Source organism: Pongo pygmaeus, chromosome 2 (assembly GCF_028885625.2).
Source record: "Pongo pygmaeus isolate AG05252 chromosome 2, NHGRI_mPonPyg2-v2.0_pri, whole genome shotgun sequence".
NCBI lineage: Eukaryota > Metazoa > Chordata > Mammalia > Primates > Hominidae > Pongo > Pongo pygmaeus.
In genome coordinates this window covers 81,926,516-81,942,748 of record NC_085930.1, presented here as the reverse complement: position 1 = coordinate 81,942,748, position 16,233 = coordinate 81,926,516, and the positions used below count along the sequence as shown (strand labels likewise).

At 39.7% G+C, this 16,233-nt stretch overlaps 1 protein-coding gene across 5 annotated transcripts in view; it reads right to left on the bottom strand.

Annotated features, from left to right (window-relative positions):
• The window catches only part of FOXP1 (forkhead box P1), a 536,483-nt gene extending 521,986 nt beyond the window's left edge, over positions 1 to 14,497 (bottom strand). For all 5 annotated transcript variants that reach the window (XM_054479501.2, XM_054479493.2, XM_054479503.2 and 2 more), the window contains exon 1: positions 14,368 to 14,497. The gene's annotated coding sequence lies outside the window, so the exon portion shown is untranslated. The remainder of the gene's footprint in view (positions 1 to 14,367) is intronic.
• Positions 14,498 to 16,233: the final 1,736 nt, after the last annotated feature.

Here is a 16,233-nt window from a genome sequence, read left to right as displayed (position 1 = left end):
GCTAATTAAAAATTATCCCATTTTCACTTTGGATTCATTATAACAGAAACAGGAATAACCTTACCATGCCAGAAACACAAGCAAATGGTTAAAGTTCTACTCTTAAAAAAATCTTTAAAAGTTGGCAAAACATTCATTAGGCTACAAATCAAAACCCGTCTGTCCTTGACATCTCTTTAATGTCTTCCAGATTCTACATCTTCTTTTTTAATCACTCGCTGAATCACTCAAAAATTAAAATATGTTAAAATACCACCCATCTTGGACCTCTAGAAAAGTCCTCTGATAGAATACAACCTTCAGCCCCCTACATAAGCCATGGATCCGTAATACCACCATCTGATTTATGTAAAGTATTCATTATATTTCACAATGAGAAAAAAATATTCCCAGAATCATGCCTTCATCAATAAATCTGCTACATGTGAAGAATATAAATAAATACTAAAAAGGGGCCACCATGAACTCTCTCTTGTGAAGTTTGCCAAGTAGAAATGGGTACAACTATGAGTAAAAATAAAAATCATTTTCAAGCTTCCAAGGTGTTACCAACAAAATATGCTTAAAAAAAGAAGAATGAGAGTGGCAAGGAGGTTGACTGATGAACAAGTATTTCTCTGCAAAGCTAATGAAGGCAATGTTTACAGCCTGCACTTATTTATTTATGCTTCTCTTCCCTGAGCCCTCCATGCGCCATGGGAGTCAGTATGCATTAATGGCACTGAAAACCAGAGAACCTTCCAACTGCAAGTTACAGTAGTCACTGTGTCAGTGGAAACAATGAATCACAGACATTCAACCTGGGATGAGTTGTGGCAGCACCTTACATGTGTCACCAATGTGTCGTGTGACATGGCTGTTGCCATGGTGAGGCACCATGTTCAGGAAATGTGTTAAGTCTCATAGAAGGCACCCAGCCATCCCTCAAGATACCCATGCCCAGTAACATTGTGATTGGCTTCCTCTCTGAGAATCTTGTTGAAAGGAGGGGGGAGGGAAAGTCACTTGGAGAAAGCTGAAAGAAAATGAAGTACACCATCCCCAGTGTTGTGTGTGTGGGCTCTGGCACACTGAGAATAGCAGTATCTTTAACTCAAAATTAGCTTGAATAGTTTCAATGGAATAAAAGCAGACTATCCCAAAAGGGGGAGGGGGTAATTTTTACGTCACTTGCACAATTTACATGCATTAAAACAAAGGATAGGGCTGGGCGTGGTGGTCACACCTATAATCCCAGCACTCTGGGATTGGGGAGTTACCACCTTTACTTCTACACAGTTACCTGGCTTGAAATGGAGAAAAGCCTATTCCAGCATACTAAAGTTTCAAGAGACAATTTATAATTCTTTATGTGCCAGCTTCTCAGATTTAGAATTTAGGAAGTAGGTTAAGAACAGTCACAATGTTTCATTTCCAAATGATGGAGATAGTTTTGTCAAAAAGAAGTGCCCTTAAGTGAATTATATATAAATGTGGATACATCAATAAAATATATCTCTATGACTATTGGTGCTATGGGAAACAATCCACATGGTCACAGGGCACTCAAAATTGGAGCAAAAGAGGAACAGCTGAAGGAGCAAGAGATTTTTAGCCTGGAGTGGGCTCAAGAAGATCTGCTAACTCTCCTCAAATCTTTCATAGGTTGTCAAGTAGAAGAGATGGGTTTTGTAGAATCCCAAGGTACCAAACCAGAGTGGGAAGCCCGTGCATGGTAGATTTGAGTCCAGTGTAAGAAAGAACTTCCTAGCCCTAACAGCTGGCCACAGATATAACAGTCTTTCCCAAGGACAGAAATTCACCATCTCTCAGGTTGATCAAATGCAGTGTGGATGTTCATGTAGTGGTAATTAGGCCTCAAAGACTGAGGCACAAGGTATAAGGAGGGCAGGCAATATCCTTCATTCTTTTTTTGAGCATAGAATGTCTGTCTTTGAATGTGTATGACGTATATCACTACAATACATTGATAGATACACATACATATATACACAAAAAAGTTCACATCCTAGAGAAATGAGGGCAAATTTGCTGTAATGATCACAAACCAAATATTTTGCTTAGGACAAACTTAGGGGCTAACAGCTGGCTGTAATTTATAAAAATTTACTATGTGCTAACTCTTTTCTAATGCTTTACGTGTGTTAACTCATTTAAATCCCACAATCACCTATGAGTTAGGTACTATTATTTTAAAGGTGAGGAAACTGAGGCACAGAGAGATATGACCTACCCAAGATTATACTGTTAGTAGGTGGCAGAACCAGGATTAAAGCCCAAATTGTCTGGCCAACATCCTGTGTGCATATCACCACATGTAGATGTTGACTACATATCAAAGGTTCTACATCTTAACTTGGATCCTGGAGTACATTTATTTTTCACTTAACAAAAAAGATAATTTACAAAGCTTTCAGCACAAGCCTATCTTTGTTGTCTCCTCTCTCCCACTTCCTACCTTTTTTATTACAAAGGACATTTATGTGAAATCATGATATTTGCATCTTAGTCAGTCGTCTTTTCTGAATGTTTATTCCCCAACCCCAAAAACAATACTTTGGTTCATAAATTCTGGCTTGGTGACAATCAGAAACTTTTTTTCTTTCATATTCAAGTCAGTTTTATCATGATACTTGATAAAGAAATATTCCTCTAGATTATTCTTACCTTTCTTGAGAAACATCCATTTCATTTCTACTTCTTGGTGGGGCTTCCACCATCCCTTCCTCTAAAGGCACCTTGAGAATAATGCCCACAAACCTTCTTCGCACACCTTTTCTCACTCAATGCTATTTTCTACATAGGCCTCTGTTTTATGAAAATGCCCCACTCCACAAATTCACTCTTCCCCATGTTTCCCCTGCCCTGACTTCCTCCACCTGTTTACGACACGGAAGATTTACATCTCCAGCAAAGAGAGGAGGGAGGATTTGAGGCATCTTCTCTCCAGAGTGTTCACATGCACATCTGATCACTCTTGTCCTCCAGAGATTTCTTTAGACGCAATCAGCTGACACGCATATGTCGCCTGCTGTCTTCCCTCATGATAAATTAAGGAACACTTAGAAGAAAAGTTCCTACTTCTAATCCTTCAATACCACCTCTAAGGGCTTTGCTGCACCCAGGTACCACTTGCACAGTAATCTTTATAGTTTTCCTTAAGCTTCTCACATTTTTATTAATGTCATAATAAGCAATATCATCTGAGAAGCCAGACCTGAAGTGCTAAGTCTATTTTTTGCTACAAATTAATATATAACACTATGAAAAATAATACATAACTTTTTTTTTTTTTTTTTTTGAGACGGAGTCTTGCTCAGTCGCCCAGGCTGGAGTGCAATGGTGCGGTCTCGGCTCACTGCAACCTCAGCCTCCTGGGTTCACAATTCTCCTGCCTCAGCAGTAACAGGGATTATAGTTAGGGTAACTGGGATTACCAAGTAACTGGGATTACAGGTGTGCGCCCCCACGCCCAGCTGATTTTTTATTTTTAGTAGAGACGGGGTATCACCATGTTGACCAGGCTGGTCTCGAACTCCTGACCTCAGGTGATCCACCCACCTCGGCCTCCCAAAGTGCTGGGATTACAGGTGTCTGCCACCACACCTGGCCTAATAATACATAATTTTAAAATTTTTTTTTTAATTTTCTGTCTTGCAGAAAATTCATCTTAAATTCCTCCACTAGTGAGATATACAACACATTTTAATAACACTGGTTAGGAACAGACTATAGTTCTTATGTAACTTTTTTTTTTTTTTTAGACCAACATCTGGCTCTGTCACCCAGGCTTGATGCAGTGTAGTGGCATGATCTCAGCTCATGGCAACCTCCACCTCCAGGATTCAAACTATCCCCCCACCTCAGCCTCCCATGTAGCTAGTACTACAGGTACAAGCCACTACATCTGGCTAATTTTTTTTTTATTTTTTGTAGAGATGGGGTCTCACTATACTGCCCAGGCTGATCTCGAACTCCTGAGCTCAAGCAATCCACCCACCTGGTCTCCCAAAGTGCTGGGATTACAGGTGTGAGCCACCACGCCCAGCCTTACGTCACTTTTCAAAGTCTACTTTTCTTCTTTGACTTGTCTTCCCTTTTTCATTTCACTCTTCACCTTGAACCTCATTTTTACATCTAGATATATTTTTGTCTTTTATTAAGTAAAGGAAGGGCCTCACTAAATTGTACTCTAAATCAATAATTATGCAGAACAGCCTGTCTCAAGATAAGCATTAAATAAAAACTGATGACATTATTATTTCATCAGAAACCGAAGAGCAAGTGAGCGAGCAGAAACACCAGAGAGCGGGAACAAAGGGCCAGTCCTCGCCACTGCTTCCCAATCTTCTTCCAGACTGGGACTTGGCAAACTATAGGCGCATGGGCCACATCCAACCTGCCACCAGTGAGCTAGTTTTTACTCTTAAAGGGCTGGGGGAAAATGAAAATCCTACTACTACTTAGTGACACGTGAAAATCATGTGAAATTCTAATTTCAGCGTCTGTAAATAAATTGTACTGGAACACAGCCACACCCCTTCATTTATATACCATCCATGGCTGCTTAGAGGGGACAAAGGTAAATAGTTGTAACAGACCAGGTGGCTTGCAAAGCCTAAAATGTTTACTATCTGGCTCTTTACAGAAAAGATTCGCTGATCCCTGTTACAGGCAGAAATTAGACTGAGCCTCCCACCATCATACACATACACAAACTTTTTTTTAATTACAAAAGTTTTCCTAAAAACACAGTAGTAAAAATAAATAAATAAATAAATAAAAATTTAAAAAAAGAACAGAAGGAACCTACCTCCATATTAGGACCACCATTAAAAGCTCATTTTTTTGTAACCGGGGCAACAACTAGAAGCACAGACACCCACCTATTGGCCTCATTATCCAGCAGCTCGAATTTTGGTTCCCCTAATTTCTCATGCAATTCTGCAGAATATTAACCATCCTAAGAGTAAACTATCCTGATACCTTTTTAAAACAGCAACATTATTAACAATTAAAAAGCTAGCACCACACATACACAATAACTTTCTTATATTTTAATATGCATATCCATAGTCCGATTATAACAGCGTGGAGAGATTGACAGGAAATGACTGAGTGTAATGGCTCCAAAGGAGACACTACATTGATCAGTAAATAATACATGTTCCTTGAAACTGTCTAACTGCATATTTACACTTGTCAACTCTCATACACTTTGATGACAGAATTCTTTTTCAAACATCTAAGTAAAAACTCTAATACTTATTTTTAAAATGCTTTTAATAATTACAAAAAGCATACTTCTAGGATATGTAAGGTTTAAATTTTACCCATCAAATAGTGCCACCTGGAGCATTCATTGCTACATCCTCAATATTCTTGGTTTTATCAGGAAATTGGCAAATGTCTCAAAAAGGTTCAAATACAGTTACAAGCAGCATATATCTAACATTTGCAAGGTGTCAAGCACTGTATTAAGGACTTTTCACAGCCAATAGTGTGGATGACACCACTGTCCCCATTTGGCAGAAGAGAAAACTGAGGCTTGGAAGGAGATGTGACATGGTCGGGGTTACGGTATTATTGAGTCCTGGGGCCAGGACCTGAGGCTATCCACTCAACTTCAGAGACCATACGCTCCCTAACCAGTCTAAGAGCCTGTGTCTCAGTGTGGGCCCGGAAGTCTGTATTTAATGCGCTTCCCAGGCAGTGCTGAGATGACACTTTGAAAAACACAAAACGTGGAGGTAAGGAAGAAAATGTAATGGGCCCTAAATTCAGGTTTCCTCTACAGCCCTCCAAACACTGCCCACAGGAAGATTAAGAGATAAAAATCTGTAACACACGTATTATTGCCCTTGGCATGTCATACATACTCAATTGTGACAACTGCCATCATTTTATAAGTTACTTGGGGAGTGCTGGTACGTCAGGTTAAAGACATTGTATCTGTATTGTCCAGTAAATTACTCCTGGACAAAATGGGCTGATGAGGTCAGCATCTCCTTGCCCTAAGACCCCATATCAATTAAATTACACTGGCAGCTGAGGGCCAGCAGGTGTTGGTGTTGGGTAGAGGATAGGGGTGCAGAGGCCTGGTTCTATCCTGCCTGTGATTGGTTTATCAACCACTAGACTAGACAGTGAGCTAGATAAGCCTCTCATCCCCCCAATACCCCTTTTATACAATAAAAGTGGTCAAAAATATTTAAAAGTAGAGAAAATAGTATAACAAACCCCCTTATATCCATCACCTAGATTCTAGATTTATCAAGCTTCTGCCCCAACATTTTTTCTTATTTTCTGAATATTCATAAAGGAACTTGCAACTGACGTGTCATTTCACTCTTAGATAATTCAATATGCAACTTTTTAAAATAGGGAGAAAAAAATTCCCTTAATAATAACTGAGGCTGGAAGCAATGGCTCACACCTGTAATCCCAGCACTTTGGGAGGCCAAGGCGAGCAGATCACCTGAGGTCAGGAGTTCAAGACCAGCCTGGCCAACATGGTGAAACCCCATCTCTACTAAAAATACAAAAATTAGCCAGGTGTGGTGGCGTGTACCTTTAATCCCAGTTACTAGGGAGGCTGAGGCAGGAGAATCGCTTGAACCTGGGAGGCAGAGGTTGCAGTGAGCCAAGATCATACCACATATCACTCCACTTGAGCTTAGACAAAAAAGAGACTCCATCAAAAAAAAAAAAAAAAGAACCACAGAAAGAATGCAGTGTTGAATCCAGTGGCATGACTCTGGGGAGATTTTTTTCAACTGAGGAAAAAGCCAAGAGGTGAGGAATATTTTGGAAAAAATTTTTGGAAGAAGCCATTCCCTTTTACATTGCTGGCTCTACAAAAATCTTGCAGATGAAAATGCTGTTTTAAATAAGTCAGATTCCATCTCTTTCACAAAGACAAGTATAAACTACAAAATCTTCTCTGCCTAAATCAAAAAGACCTTAAAGAACCACGGAATCTATTCAAAGATGAGGAAGTAGCATGTCCTCATGGTTAAGACAAAGGCTTCGAAATTGGCCCAACTTGGAATTAAACCCACTTCTCACTCTTGCTATGCGATTCTGAGCAGGTGACTTATGCACTAACCTTCTGTCTTCTCAACATTAAAACCAGAATAATACCTAGAACACACAGATGTTGTTAAGGTTCAATAAGATAACCAAGGTGATACTTGAACCAACATAGCAAAAGTAAGTGCCTGATGAATAGCTCTCTAATTATTTATTATAAATATTACTAAAATCTCATCGAATACAGAAGGGATAAAAAGATTTTATCTCATGAGCCTATTCCAATCAATTGGATGGTGCTACATAGAATATCTGTAGGGAAAAATCCAAAAGCCACCATCAGAACAGGCCTGCTGTTTTGGGGGCCTGCTGATTTTGTCATCCTTAATCAAAGTCAACCGTATCCTCCTATTATTACGGGCCAAGAGGGTAACAATTCACGTGTTCACCACAATCACTCTTCCGAACTCTGCTTTTCATGACCAGAAGAAATAATAATATGCAACATATTGAAATAAAATGTACATTAGCTAAATGATAGCTTATATGTACTAATTGCTTATTTTTCTTGAAGATGGAATAAAATGATGGCAATTCTCAACAGGCAGCTCAGCAGCCTGCATATAAACTGAATGGAAATTTCCTTCCCTTCGCTTCTGTGCATTACTTGAATCAACAGAAAACAGAATATTTTCAAAAACAACATGCAATGGAGTTTAAGTTCCTAGAATTTTACATCACGGAAGATATCATTTGAAATATAATAGCTAAATGCCTTCCTCCCTGGTACAGCTTGCTTTGGTGTATTGATAAGAACTAAGATTAATATACAAAAGGAAAATATAAGAAACTTGCCCTGCATCGGTCAGCACCCGGCATGTATATGCCTCTCCCTATGAGAAAGCAACTGCACCCAGAGAGTGAAAGTCTGGGTTTGGCTCTCACATCACCACTTCCTTGCTATGTTAGAGCCTCAGTTGATACATAGGTAAAAAGAGAGCAACATAGACTCATTCTTGTCTTTTCCAAAGTTACGCAAATTGAAAACAAAAAAAAAAAAACACTACAAAACTATAATATTTCACAGACATAACACAAAAACCAGTTGAAGGGTAGAAAATAAACTACCTAACAAGTCAATGTGGTGCACACATATTGTCCAGGCTGGTGTCAAACTCCTGGCCTCAAGCAATCCTCCCGCCTTGGCTTCTCAGTGTTGGGATTATGGGCGTGAGCCACAGCACGCAGCCCAGATTCTTTCATTAATACGTGAAATGTGGACTGTTTAAAAACTGTCTGCCAGATATTAGGGTAAGTATTGGGTATACAAAGACAAACTGCAAAGATCACTCAAAAGCCCCGGCCTTATACCTTATACACTAGATTGTAAATGTAAATGGTGACTCTGTAAGCCTGCCTACAAGAATTTAGGTGGAATAATTCTGAGGCCACATCTACACTCAGTAAAGGAAAGAATATGACCAATTCAATGATGTCTGCCAAGGCACAGGATGGGCACAGAAAAGGGGAACTATAAAATCGAAAGTGTGTCAAGAATGTTTGCCACCTCTAATTTAGCCAAAAGGTTTGATGTTTTGTGTAGGTATCATGTGAACAAAAGTCTGCCCAATACATTAAAAGTTTATGGTGAATTTGTATGTCCAGAAAAATGTGTGTATAATCCCATAAGGGGCTTAGAGAGGAATGGAAAATACCTGCAATATAAATGCAGATTACCTTTATTACAAAGTTGGATCATATTCTCATTCCTAGACTAATTTCCTATATCATAAAACCTATATTCAATTTTATAAATAGCATACACCAAGAATCATAAATTCAGTTAATGCAGAAATTTAACAGATTTTTTTTTAATAAAAGTGAGAAAAGGCTGTTTTAGAGCAAATATCTGAAAGGACAGAAAGGGTTCTTTCTTTGAAGATATGTTTTTCCCTCTGACTCTACCTCCTTAGGGACCTAACCAGAGAAGAAATAAATTTCACAGCTAATATATATGAAGTAACATGTTTAACATTATCCAATGAATTTATATCTATCTACACCATATAAATTTATCTCACATAAACTGTCACCTCCAACAGAATTCATTAAAACAATGTTATAGCTTCTGAATTAAATGCAATTTTCTAATTGGAATTTAATCTTAAAATAGGAGTTGGGGGGTTTATTTTTTAATTGACAAATGGAATAATTCATTAGTTTGTCTTACAGTTCTGTCTGAAGAACTTAAAAGTAAATTTGACACAGGGATGGGCTGGCTACTGCTGTGTGGCACTAGGGAACTGGGGTGGGGGTGTGGAGGTTCTTTCATCATCTGCTGAACACCTCCTGCTGCTTATGGGCACGAAGGGATGGACACTGTCTCTCACCATCCTGAATTACTACATTACTAATATATTCCATTACCTCCACGTAAATGTCATGTTAATTTCTGATCTTCATCAAGCCAGACAATGGTTTCCACCTTGGCCCCTAGCCAGTTAGCTATGTGGAAAATATTTAGCCAATTACATTACTTGTATTGGGTTAGGAACTGGAGAGAAAGGCAAAATAAACGCATCGAAAATACTTCACAGATAAAATGTAAGTTGACACTGTCTTCGCATGCAGGAGCCCGAGTGATACAATCTGATAGGCAGCTGCCAGCACTCATAACTGCTTATTAAATCTAGCCTCTCTTTATGGTGTGAGTGAAGATCTGTATTTTTACCAATATTAGGTTCATTGTGTTATGAAAGAGACCAAAATACTTAAGATCATTCGCTCCAGCTTATAAAACATATTATGTAGTTTATTAAATTGTTAAAATTACTTTTCAAAGTCAAAATTCCAGAGACTGGAAGTTTAAGCACAACACAGTGGGCTGGCCCCCTGACAGGCTGCAGCACATGGCAGACCAGAAAGAAACCCTGTCGGCTGGCTCTCCTGGCCCAAGGTACCTGCCAGCTGCACATAACCTTCTGGAAGCTGCGCCACCACCGCCCCACCCCAAAACCGGTCACAGAAAATCCATATTCTCGAGTTTTATTTTAAAAAGAAAGGAACTCCCAGCCAAAAACTAGCCCTTCACCAAGTCTTCGGTGAGAAGGATGCATTTGCCCATGTTTTTATCTCTTCCTAGTAAGTCAAAAGGTAGCAATTTGATTATGAGAGAGATCAAAAGAGGAAGGCTGGGCAAATAAGGGAAAACAATTGTAAGCAAATAACACATAATAATGAATGTTGCATGATGCTTATGTCTTTTCACCAGATCTACCAGCAAGGGACAACTTAATGGTAAAGATGATGCAATGACAGAGCAGAGACAGACGAACAAACCAACACATTCGCCATCTCTAGTCAGCCCTTCTCAAAACAGCTCTATGCAAATACAAATTGCTATGATCACATTTATTAATAATACTGTGGCTAACTGCCTATTAAATATGCAGCAGGCATTGCCAGCCTTCACTCTGGAAGTCCTGTGATGTGCATCCTATAGGTACCAGTGTCAACTAAAGCTTCACACCAGGAAACAGGAGCCAACTCTGACTCCTTCCTGGTGAACGGTGGCATTAAAGAACCACAGCACAAAGACAGATGCGCAGTGCTCACCCCTTCTTTCGCTGTCTCCTGCCTCTAAGTTAATTTATTATGCAAGCATGGTTATCGCCGGCATCAATCGAGTACATTACCCATCTTCTGACCTTAAAAAATTGGCCATAATGATCTATTTGTGCAAACCTTTTACTTCATGGTTTCATTTCCTTGTGTTTGAGTGAAGCAGTTTGTTGTTTTGGCTGCCTACCTCTGTGACTCTGACGCTGGTCTACCAGGAGGACACTTACCATGAAACGCTTCACTCAGAATTAGAGTTTATTTCAAGCCTAAAGACTCCAAATTATCAGCTGTAACAATTAATTGGTGCTTCTTTTGGTTATTCAATAAACTGTAAAGTTCTAAAAGGCACAGGACTGTGAATAAATGTTTGACAATGGAATGACTAACTATCAGATGCATAATGCATGGAAGGCCAGTCACTGCAGCACAGAGGGAGAGAGTGAGTCCTTTGAGCAAGCCTTGGAAATGCACCTTGAGAAAAAAATGGGGCCAGGCATAGTGCCTCACGCCTGTAATCCTAGCACTTCGGGGGGCTGAGAAGGACGGATCACCTGAGGTCAGGAGTTCGAGACCGGCCTGGCCAACATAATTAAACCCTGTCTCTACTAAAAGATACAAAAATTAGCTGGGTGTGGTGGTGGGCACCTGCAATCCCAGCTACTTGGGAGGCTGAGAGAGGAGAATCGCTTGAACCCAGGAAGTGGAGGTTGCAGTGAGCTGAGATTGTGCCATTGCACTCCAGCCTGGGTGACAAGAGCAAAACTCTGTCTTAAAAAAACAAAACAAAACAAAAAAAAAAACCGGGAGGAGAATAGAAAATCAGAACGTATGGTCCAGCTCATAGGATTTCAGGTACCTCTACATTCTACTAAAAAATACTGAGAAGGGAAGTTTTTTAAAGTCTGATAAATACTAACAACTTCTTTATTTACAAAAAATCTAGTATTCCACTAGGCCTAAAAGTACATTTTTTCAAAACAGATATCATTTTCATTATAGTTCTTCAGATGGATTTTTCAAATAATGGGCCAAACCCAATTGAAATTAATGAATAAAATGAGCCTCATCTTCAACAAATCCATTCATGTGGTTTTGTTAAATTTCATACATCAATTTTATAATAGTGAGATTGAGTCAGACTCTCTCAATACCAAAGACAGAGATGACAGGTAACCAAAAACCTGAGTTTGTTGTTATTTCACTATCTTCAGAATTCTAACCCCTTTGATGAATTCTCATGTGTATATGAAACAGACCGAGGCTTTGTTCTCAACTCTACCTGAATTCCTAAAGATATGACTTTTCTTTATTATTATTATTTTGAGACGGAGTCTCACTTTGTCACCCAGGCTGGAGTACAGTGGCACGATCTCGGCTCACTGAAACCTCCACCTCCTGGGTTCAAGGAATTCTCCTGTCTCAGCCTCTCAAGTAGCTGGGACTACAGGCACCCGCCACCACGCCCAGCTAACTTTTGTATTTTTGGGAGAGATGAGGTTGCACCATATTGGTCAGGCTGGTCTTGAACTCCTGACCTTAGGTGACCTACCCACCTTGGCCTCCCAAAGTGCTGTGATGACAGGCGTGAGCCACCGCGCCCAGCCAAGATACGACTTTTCTTAGCATATGCTGCCTGTTCACTCATCTACAGACCATCCACAAAAGTCTATCATACATGCACAGCAATGGAAAACCTCAGGAGTTCACAGGTAAGAGAACCAAACAACTTGCCCAAGGCCACCCAGTAAAAAGATCAAAGATCACTAACAGCTCTAAACTTTCATGACTCCATTAACCATTTCTTTTCATTGTGGACATCCTTGTCTGTGTGTTACTGTTTACTATTTGCCTTATTTCTTGCCACTGACAGAAGTAATATTGTAGGGAAGATAGAAGGCTGGAATTTTTTTTTCTCTCTCTCTAGCTCCAGCAGAACCAAATGCACAGTACAAGTTATCAGTTAACCAACTGTGGCAGTAAGTGCCTTTTCGAGCCAATAGCTCTTTGAAAATCATCTGGTCTCAATAATTGAGCCGGTTGCTTCACTATGAACACAGTTTCTCTGGACAACAAAACTAACATATTTTTTAATGTACACAAGGGGAAGGATTTGTCAAAATGACCTCTAGCTATAAAATCTTTACAAATCTGGCCCAAATAATTGAATGCATAACACTGTCTTAGACATATCATCAGAGGAGGCTTAAAAAGCTAAATGGGAAGGATGTCTTAATCTTTGTAACTGAAATAAGCTAGAAAGAACCACTGAATGATGACCAAATAGCTATGGTCCAGTCCAGACCAACCCCAGGGACTTAGCCATCCCACCTAGACTCATGACTTAAGCTGTCCTATTTGTAAACTGAGGTATTTAAATAGATAATTTCTAGGGCCTCAATAACACTGATAGGATAGGATCCTCTAACCTACACGCTTTGTTTTAGATATAGAAAATCAAGCCAGGTGCAGTGGCTCACACCTGTAATCCCAGCACTTTAGGAGGCTGAGACGGGCGGATCACCTGAGGTCAGGAGTTTGACCAGCCTGGCCAATGTGGTGAAACACTGTCTCTACTAAAAATACAAAAATTAGCCAGGCATGGTGGCAGGCGCCTGTAATCTCAGCTACTCGGGAGGCTGAGGCAGAAAAATTGCTTGAACCTGGGAGGCGGAAGTTGCAGTGAGCCGAGATCACGCCACTGCACTCCAGCCTGGGCAACAATAGGGAAACTCCGTCTCCAAAAAAAAAAAGAAAAAAAATCAAAGAGAGAGCCTAATTTGCCCCATGCCAGGTTACTATTAAGCCTCCCAACTCCCAATACAGTGCCCTTTCTGCTTCACTACACTTCTCTCCATTATTTAGAATTTGCTTCCAACATTACTGCACTAAGACAGAAAAAGATGAGGGTCTTACCAATTAAATGCTATTCAATACAAACCCTGAAATGACAAGGTTCTCCATGAAACTGACCTCATCCAATGGCAAGCCTACCACAAATGATGTCAGAGTTGTCACCCAAAATGCCTGGCCTCAACCAATCATTGTCTCTGCTAATGACAAGTCACAGCGTTCATTACTACAGGGGAGTCATTGATTGCTGAGGAACAGGATGGATGGAAAACACACTTAGAGAAAAATATCATCATGTCTCTTCTAACCTCCCCCTAAAAAGTCAATGAACAACCTAATGAGGTAAATTATGATAGAAAAAAATTCCCAAAAGTCTTTCAAAAAATCTTTGAAAATCCCAAGTTTCCAATCCTTTGGCTTTCTCAAAAGTCCTGATCATACAAAAAGTCTGGGATAGGACTCTCTCTCAAGGAACAAATTAGACTCCAATTTCCCCTAAAACTTAAGATGAAAAAATTATTGTCTTATTTAATGGTGGCTCATGTTATCACCAAGTCGTCATGGGACCAAAAAAACAATTACTCATTCAATGTTGCACATGGCCCAAAACTGAGATAGTCCATCCTTCAGAGTATGATTAAAACAAACAAGCAAACAGAGAAAGTTATCCTATGTCCTATCATGCCTTTTATAAATCCTCAGATCACTGTAGGAATTATCTGAAAAGATTACACCAGAAAACAATGACAGAGTTTGTCCCTTCTTTCAAGATAAGAATCTCTCATCCTGGGTGGGCAACTGTCTTGAAGGACTTTTTGTCTTGTGAATTTTCAGATGAATAATCACAAACATTCATTCACTCACCCTTTTGGCTAGCAGGCATCACATCCATCCGCTCATGGCTGACAGCAAATCAGAGAAGGGATCGAAGCCCTCACCATTGCCGAAATGTTTTGTTCGGAAACTGGAATTGTCAACAAAAGCTTCTGGGACACTGCAACACAAAAATATTTTTTACACATAACTAAGATGTAACTTCTAAAACCACCACTTCCTTACACTTGAAAACAGCAAGACATAGATTCTTGAGGTAGGGGAAAACACCGTTCAAGCCAGGGTATGTCAATACATCAAGTGTGATGCTGTCAAATATGAACCGGAAATACTGTTTTGAAAGATACATTTACTAATCACTTCGACAAATACACTGAAAAGTTGTTATTTATTATGGGCTTTGTACCAAATATTTTAAATATTTTAGCATATGAAAACACCACTTCCCATTATCAAGTCTTCAGGTAACAATAAACTGTTTTAACTAAAATATTACACAGATAAATGTACCATTCCCTATTAAGTTATGATCTTTTTCAAAGAACAAAAAAAGTAAAAAAATAAATAATTTTAAATTATTTTAGAAATACTAGTAGTAATAATGAACGTTAAAACTAGTAGGAAAGGTAATCATCATTTTTTTCTCCAAAATAATTCTATTTTATTCTAAAAATGATTATGGATTACTTAAGGAACAATACTCATGGAGATGTTTCCATCAAGAAAGCACATACTGTGCGATGGTCAGGGCTCAAAAGCTGAGAAGCCTGAGTTCTGGACCCGGTATGGTCTTCAATCACTAGTGTGGCCCCAGGAGAGCCATTTATCATCTCCAGATTCCAGTCTCTTCACCTGTAGGGTCAGGGCATTAACCGATGCTCTTCAAGTTCCTTCTACCTCTAAGCTTCTGTCTTTTTGAAAGAAGCATATTTCTTCTAAATACTTTAAACTAATTAACTTCTCCTTTAAGCTTCCTGATTAAAAAGAGATTTTTGGTTTTTGTTTTGTTTTTACCATGATTCACTCTTATGCTGACCTGCCCTCAACACTGAAGATGTGCTGTGACCAGAGAGTTTTTCAAGCGCTTAGAATGCTAAGCCTGGCACCAGTACCTAACCCTATTGAGCCAGCATCCCGGCGGCTGGCAGCATCCCCTGGGTGCCCAGGAAAGGCTTCCATTCCTCTCCAACGAGCATAGCTCCATGTCCTGTAGAAATCTGTCCAGATGTATTCTAGATTGATGCTTCTCAAACTTCTGTGCATAAGCATCTTTTGGAGAGCATTGCAAAATACAGATTCCTGGGACCCATCCCCGAAGACTCTGATTCACTAGATCTGGAGTGGGCCTGAGATTCTGCATTTCTAGAAAACTACCAGGAGATGCGGATACTACCAATCATGGACCACACTTCGAGTCAAATGGCAAAGTCCTGTTCTCCAAGCCTCCAAGCAGCTTTGAGATTCAAGAAGTACTTCCAAGGCTCAGACATGCTCCCTAAAGCCATGAAGTCTATGTCACATAGAAAAAAAAAAAAAAAAGAAAAAAGAAAAAGAAAAGAAATGAAGAAATGGGCTGAAGTTGTTTACCATCTTTAGGATAAAATTTGAATTTCTTTCCATGGCCTGAGGGCCCTACATAATCTGGCCACTTTCTACTTCTCTGACACTACCTTAACTACCAACCCAATCCCAAACTATAACCAATGTAGATACAGTGGCCTTCCTTTTGTTTCAAGCAAGGCAAGTGTCTTCCCATCTCAGGGCTGGTGCACTTGCTATCTCAGCTTCCCAAGATGCCATGAGCCCATTCTTTACACAACTGGTCCCTTCTCAGTACTGGGTCTTAGGGACAAAGGCCACTTCAAAAAGCTTGTCCTGCCCACCTACTTAAGTTAG